Source organism: Melitaea cinxia, chromosome 3, assembly GCF_905220565.1.
Source record: "Melitaea cinxia chromosome 3, ilMelCinx1.1, whole genome shotgun sequence".
NCBI classification, from domain to species: Eukaryota; Metazoa; Arthropoda; class Insecta; order Lepidoptera; family Nymphalidae; genus Melitaea; species Melitaea cinxia.
This window is the reverse complement of record NC_059396.1, coordinates 3,966,935-3,974,533: the sequence shown is the minus strand read 5'-3', so window position 1 is coordinate 3,974,533 and position 7,599 is coordinate 3,966,935. Positions and strand designations below refer to the sequence as shown.

Below are 7,599 nucleotides of genomic sequence, written 5' to 3'. Positions count from 1 at the left end.
GAATCGAAGCTTTTCCGAATCCGGTCTCGTCGAAAATATATTTATGTCATTCAAACCGACGGATAGACGTCCGTATAAAACGTACGTTATCGTAGTAAACTAATTCCTTATCTGATTTTGTGTAAATACAGTAAGAGGTTTTGTTTTTTTACGTAGGTGCATCTTTTCGGAATGAGGTTACAATATTATTGTCTCAATTTTTATTTACTATTTTAGAGGAAAACGCCACTCTGTCACTCGAGATTTTCAAATCTTACATCATTTTTGATAAAGGGATTATAAATTAAAAAAAAAATTGCTTATCAATTTCTAACATTAAAAATTTAAGTTCAGACATTGTATTCTCCCCAAATTATCATATAAAATGAAGTTGTAAATTAAATTCATTTAATTTATTTGTATTCTTAGTTGTACGTACTACACAATAATATCACATTTTTTTTTAAATACTTATAAAATCTACTACGATATACGAGTATACATTTAATAGCGCAGATATTTAGGTTCTAAAGTATTGTCCACTCCTAAACTTACTCAATGCTTACCGACCTTCTTTCCTTAACCCTAAAATTATCTCGTCCAAACATTAATCATATGTTATTTTGTTACTCGTGAATATAATATATTATTTCTGCCATTCAATTTTCAACCTTATTCCTATATTTTTAGAAATAATGGACAAATGTAACCCATCATATATCATTCGTATTGTACACGACAATTATTATGAACATTCACCTAGGAATCGATCTTTCGTGGACAGCAATAATTCTTATATATGTTCTAAGCCTTGTAAGTGGGTTATGAAAAGGCACTCTGTTATAAGTATATTATTTTCGATTTTTTATCCATTTTTCTTTTTTCCAAACTACGTGTTTACTATTTCGATATAATTGACGTTGACCACTTACGCTTATGCGATTTTAGCAATGTAAAATACACTTGAAATTCGGATAATGGATGACACGTAATCCACTGTCATGTTTCTATGCTTTTTCTCAATTTGCATGTTTTGAAATTAGTTATTTTAATTTAACAATTAATAAAACTAAGTTTTAAAAGATTCCATCGTTCGTCTATATCATAAGACCATCTTGTAACGTCACATAACTTAATGTTTATAGTTATAATTTTACTGGATCTGTAGTATGTTTATTACAATTTTTTCGTGCAATTAAATGTTACTAATTTTAAGTTTTTCAGCTAGTAGATGGATGAAATGCAAACCTAAAATTTAATGATCTTTCATAAGTAATCGATGAATGAAAAACTTGGACGTGGTTAGGTGATTTTTAATATTTAAAAACACTAAAATTCATAGATGATTTGGTTCAGCTAACAAAATACGGTTTGTAATATTACAAACCCACAATGTTCACAATCACAATTGGTAAAAAACTTAAACGGCATCGAGTTTGAATTTGGATTTTATTTAGAAAGCAGGTTTGTTGTGTGGTTTTTGTCGATATTAATCTAATTTACTGATTGGTGCGGTGGTTCCCGCGTAGTTATTGGTTTATTTTCTCTCACGACAAATATTTGTTGAGACAATATGTATATTTTCACGTTTAAAGTGGTTTTAATTTTTATTATTTTTAAAACAAAGGTTACAGTATAATATGATAGAAATAGGAAAGAAAAGACCATGGTTTAGTTAATAGTTATCTGTGGTGATTTTATATTTTGTTATGTATCAAACAATCTGCATTTCAGTATATATCCTGTGAAACGTGGTCCACTAACAACATCCCTCTACAAGACACACGTGTTCCATTTTTCTGTTGTTTTTTCGTTTTCGAAGTAAAACTTCTTTACGTACACTTGACTTGAGGATTGAGCTGGTGAATGCGTGACGAGAGCGTTACGAAAAGTGTGATCGGGCGAGGCGAACGGAAGTTGAGAGGGAGATATAAGTTAGATGGAGCTAAAGAAGTTTTATTTCAGTCGTGTGGTCTAAAGCACACTCGTTTTTTTTAGTTTGGGCGTTTGTGTTTTGTGCACACTACACAAGTAGTGCGTGATTTATAACCCTCTACATATTATATGCCATTGGGAGCCGTGTAGTACAAGGCATTTATTTATTCATTTATTTATTTACAAAATTATAACTGAGCCGCATGATTTTTTTATTCATTTTTTATTTTTTCATTCACTTTTTTATTTATTTACGTGATTACATTCGGAATCCGTCTTTGAACAACATGGTATCATTTTCAGACTAGTTTTGTAGTATTTCTCGTTTCCGGTACCTCGTAACTTTTTAATCAAATATTTGAAATATCTAGAAGTTACCGCAAACAATCGGGCAAATTAAATTCTTCGTACGAGACCTTACTACCTTGTTCTCTTCAATCTAGTATTTCAACTAAGGTTGGCAGCTTTTCTTTGCTCCCTTTGAAATAATAAACGTATTGTCTGTAGTGATTTAGTCAGACTTTAAAAATAGCGTTTAATCTATTTAATTCAATTATAATATTAAACGTAGGTACTATTAACGTTATGTATTACGTAATGTAACATAATTTAAATTATATGTTAATTTACTGCCATAATAAATATTGTTTTGACGTTGGTTTATTGATATTGATTTTTTTTTACTTATTTAATTTCGTTTACTTTATTTAGTCACAATTGTATCCCAAAATTTCTAAAAAAAACCAGAACCATGAAAGCAAATTGTGTAAGTAAATAAAAACAGAATTTGGCAACCCTAATTTTAATACTGAGAAAAAAAATCTTTCAAAAGTTTGTATTGGTATTCGGTACTTTCGATTTTATTTTTTCTCGCGCCAATGCTAATTACTTGTTCGAATATAGAAATAACTTTCAGTTTTCTATACTTACGTACCTACAGTTAGAGGCAAAACTATAAATAATCGTAACTACTTGGAAACAGTCTTACTCCTCAAGAAAAGGTAGAAGGATAATTAAAAGAAGAAAAAATGGTTAGTATGTCCCTCACCCAAAGTACGACAGTAAATGATAACAGCCTCTTAAATTAGTACTAGGTATTTTTGAGTAATCATCAGGTATTCTTGTTAAAAATAAATTCGTTCTAGGGACGGTGAAAAATGAAATGAGAAAATAGATTTCAGAAAAGTTGCAAGACATAAAGGAACGGAAGGAAGAACAAATAGACGACACTTGATGACTCTAATAGTGAATTAATCTGATTGTGGTGTTACGAACAAAAAACGAACACTTACGTTTACGAAAATCACCGGTGACTGACTTACCCGTGTGTCTGCAACGTCAACCACGGCTAGTTTCATAATAAAATGTGTTTGCTAGAAACTGACTTCAATTAATTCGAAGTAAATACGCGTTATTAGAGATATCGCAATAAGTACCCGTCAGATCTCGATCAGATTTAAATAGGATAACATGGCAAGCACCATCTTTCTATTTAAAAAAAATCATCAAAATCAATCAACCCCGTAAAAATTTATGAGGTAACACACATAAAAAAGTCGAATTGAGAACCTCCTCTTTTTTTGTAGTCGGTTAATAAAAGTAAAAAAATCTCATATTGTAAGTGGCCGTAAAAGCACTTGATCAAGCTTTATCTTCAACTAAAAAAGGTATTTATCATATAGTTGAAATACATTTCATAAAAAATATTTCTAGTAATACTAGCTGACCCCGCAATCATTGTTTTGCCATATACGCTATTAACCCCCTTAACCCCCCCCCCCCCCCCGTTATAACTTAGAAGTATAAAAAATAGATGTTGGCCGATTCTCAAACCTACCTGATATGCCCACAAAAGTTCATAAAAATCGGTCCAGCCGTTTCGGACGAGTATGGTAACCAACATTGTGACACGAGAATTTTTTATGTAAGATATGCACTGATACACAATACATTATTATTTATTATCATAGATACAAAATCAATGTTGCCACCAAACAACCGACAAATCGTTTACTTTTTTAGCTGATATTACTGTTATAAATCTCTCGCACGCCGCTCGAGTAAATTCAGATATCTTACCAGTAAAGTAGGCGTGGAATTGAAACGACATGATCCTAAACATTTATTTCAAAGTAAATGAAGCCTTGCCAGTAGTAAAGACAACGTTACAACGAAAAACAGTCTCTTCATGCACTGATGTAACACTTTAACACTGTTTTGTTGATGCTTTCCTAAATTCCACAGAATTCTTAGTTTAAATTATGTCGATTACTTTTCAAATAATCTTAAAAGGAAATTATACAAGATTAGATGACCCGAGAACTTAATGCCACCTACACAGATTTATAAACAAAAGGCAGATGGAGCGTGTGTAACAAAAAGTATGAAGCCACTTTTTATTCATGTGTGCGTGGCGACTAGAAATGGCACTGTAGGAACACGTGCATCTATGTGTGTATAATGATACCATAAAAAGAAAAAAACTTCCTGTATTTTTTAAAATGTCCTTTTACGACAATAGGTTCTAAAGTTTTATTTGGATACATGAATTTATAACTAAATAAATACTTTAATAATAATAATAATATTAATAAAGGTTTCGTTAAAAATAACGAAAGAAATAGGTAATATGTCAAGATTTATATGACTAGCGTTCCGTCCACACTTTGCTTCGGGTATTAATTTTGTTTTTGTTTAATAAGGTTTAAATGGACTTTACAATGTTTACAACTCTAGATAATAAAACTTTAGTGTTTTTCAGTAATATATATAGTATTTATTTCATTCGACAAATTAAAAAAAAACATACATAATTTAAAATATTTATTAATAATAATAATAATCATCATCATCATCATTTATTCACACACACACATACATCGATATACAGACAACTTAAAGACTAGACCAAAAGATTAGATAGTATTACAAATAATTACATTGGAATTTTTTTTATCAACCTACGACATTTTTCGGTAAAGCATAAGCCATCCTCTTTAAAATGTAATGAACACACAACGCAAAATTTTGAAGCCTGCCAATTATTGTCTTGCCTGCTTTGGCGAATAATAGAAACCCATTCCTCGCGTAGAACAACATCTGTCGGCAATCTGCAAAAATCATTAAATAATAAAACTTGACACTGAATCACAGTAAATGGTAATAACAAATAAAAATACATCTAAATTCGGAATAACTATTTAGGCGTGATATTACGTGTGGAAATCGAATACACGTCCGTACATTTAAAAGTCAGTCTCACTAACGCCTAGACCATCAGGTAGTTTCCCCAATTGAAGGGAAAAACATTTCGCCGAACACTGGCAACACAGTTGAATTAATGTCGAGGTTTTGTGTTCCGAGATAACCATATAATTTATTGAGTGAATAAATAATAAAATCAATTAAATAATTTATAATTACCTGTAAAATGAAATTCCATCCTCTTTTTTTATTTTTGGGAACAACTTTCACAATGTTTAATAACACAAGACGGCATTTTTTGACACAAAATAATGAATCACTCGAGACGTTTAAACAATACGACGCTATCTTTAGCACTGCTGCGACTTTGTATTCGCTTTTGATTTTGTATTCGCTTTGGTGGCTTCACTCGCATGTTCGGTGCGCTCCATCTGCCTTTTGTTTATTAATCTGAGGCCACCTACATATATTTGTGATAAATATGGACAAAACATTTTCTGAACGCACCAATAAATATTTGACGATCGAGTGACATTTTTTTTGATAAAAGACACCACACCGCTAGGAACATTTTGTATTGGAAAATTAAATTGTCATTTTTATTATAGTGTTTTCAGTTGCCTATTATATATGTTTCTCACCGTTTAAAGCTTCCTCGAACTTCCACAATTATTACAAGATAAAAACCAGTCAAATAGGTCCAGCCATTCTCGAGTTTTAGCGAAACTAATGAAAAGCAATTGATTTTTTAACCGATTTCCAAAAAAGGAGGAGGTTCTCAATTCGATTGTACTTTTTTATGTATGTTACTTCAGAACTTTTGACTGGGTGGACCGATTTCGATAAAAAAATAATTTAATCGAATTGTGGTACGTGTCATTTCATCCCATTTAAATTAATATAAATATTTAAGATCTAAGAACTACTTTTTGAGTTAATGCGTTTTTACTTGACTATGTTTTGTCGACGTTGTATTATACTGCATATATTTTTACTGAGTGTACCGATTTTGATGATTTTTAATTTAATCGAAAGCTGATGTATATCATGTGGTCAGATTTAAATTTCATCGAGATTTGATTACAACTTTTTGAGCAATCTTTGATAATGCGTATTTATTTGACTATTTATTCGTCTACCGTTGTATTACTTGTCAATGTAATTGAAGTCGGTTCTTTTTTTGCGAGCAAAAACAATTCATCATCATCATCATCATTCCAGCCTATTGCTGTCCACAGCTGGACATAGGCCTCCACAAGTTCGCGCCAAAAATGCGTGAACTCATGTGTGTTGCCCACAGTCACCACGCAAAAACCATTATATATACATAAGATGATTCAGTGTTCAAAAATAATTTCAAATTAAATTGCACAAGGTGGCAAACATACAACAATATTTTTAAAACATTTTTTTTAAACAAAAGCTATGTAAAGATAATAAAACAAATTATTCGTTTCGAGAAATTGTTTGCTTTATATTTCCGAAGCACAAGTTGTTTTTATTATATTTTTGTACCAAAAACGAAACAAGAACAATGTAAACAAATTGGGGGCTTTCGTTTTAATTAACGTTTTAAATTTAATTACAAACATAGTCACAGATATTCCACGAATATCACTGATTGTAATGTTTTGTTTTTCAATTAAGAAATAAAATTTATTAAAATTAAATATTTTGATTCAGACGCCTTTAATTTAATCGTAATCTAAATCTTGATCATGAAATTAATGATATTGTTTAGAAAATATTTTTAATATTATATATTTCGAGATTTAATCCGATGTAATTACTCGTAAAACGTTTCTATGTATGTACGATTAATTTAAATGGCATGTTATATCGTCTTTAGCCTTATCGTATTATCGTCTTTAGCGTCTTTATCATCGTAGCGGTCATAGGAACTAGCTGATACGCTAGCAGTTGCGGGTTCGGTCCTCGCACATGACAAATATTTATACATACTAGTGGTCGCCTAGTGGTCGAAATTCGGCCTTAATTAATTTAAATTATAACTTTGAACATTGTTGAGGTTTTAAGTAATGAATTTACTATGGTTATGTTTGACATTCAGTATAGACAAACAATATTAATCTATAATCTATTGTCAATTTGAAATCAGACTTTAACAATAAACAAAAGAGTATAATATGCGCACGCGCGTGTGTGTGTGTGTGTGTGTGTGTGTGTGTGTGTGTCAAATACATGGTAGTGTGTGTAATGTTTTTTTTTAATAATTTCATGTATATTTTATGTATAATTAAAAAAAATATTAGCATTCTGCACTCCTCTTTTTAAACTATAAGTATACGAAATTCCATACTTCTTCGTCGGCGCAATTTCCGTAAAAAGGGGTACAAAGTTTTTGCTTCACGTATTAATATATAGGTCATGTAGATGTTTGTTATGGTCTGAGCGTATATACTTGAGTAATTTGTGTCTTTCCAGTTCCCTGACACAGGACTAACATTCTTGTAGTTTTAA

General features: G+C 30.9%; 1 long non-coding RNA gene across 1 annotated transcript; it reads right to left on the bottom strand.

The window, feature by feature from the left end:
* Positions 1-4,755: 4,755 nt before the first annotated feature.
* LOC123669056 lies at positions 4,756-5,570 on the bottom strand. The gene is made up of 2 exons (XR_006745678.1): positions 5,338-5,570; positions 4,756-5,024 (listed from the first exon to the last, which is right to left on the bottom strand). It is a non-coding gene; the product is annotated as an uncharacterized LOC123669056 (long non-coding RNA).
* Between the last annotated feature and the right edge of the window lie 2,029 nt (positions 5,571-7,599).